Consider the following 280-nt stretch of genomic DNA (forward strand, 5'->3'; position numbering starts at 1 on the left):
GAGACACAAACACACACACCAACACACACACACACACACACACACACTGAGAAACACTTGTACGCACCGCTGCCTCATGAATAATGTATCCCCGTAGACAAGTTCCCACAAGCTCATTGGACAATGCTATTGCTCATGAATATGCACAAACACAGCCAGTATCCCATATGCTGATTGGACAAAAATGCTATCTAGCTCCGCCCTGAGGAAGGGGAGTTCATGAGTGATTAAAACTTCAGTGGTATGCCCCAATCCTACAGTCAGTCGCCCCCTATCCCCT

Source organism: Salvelinus fontinalis, chromosome 22 (assembly GCF_029448725.1).
Source record: "Salvelinus fontinalis isolate EN_2023a chromosome 22, ASM2944872v1, whole genome shotgun sequence".
NCBI classification, from domain to species: domain Eukaryota; kingdom Metazoa; phylum Chordata; class Actinopteri; order Salmoniformes; family Salmonidae; genus Salvelinus; species Salvelinus fontinalis.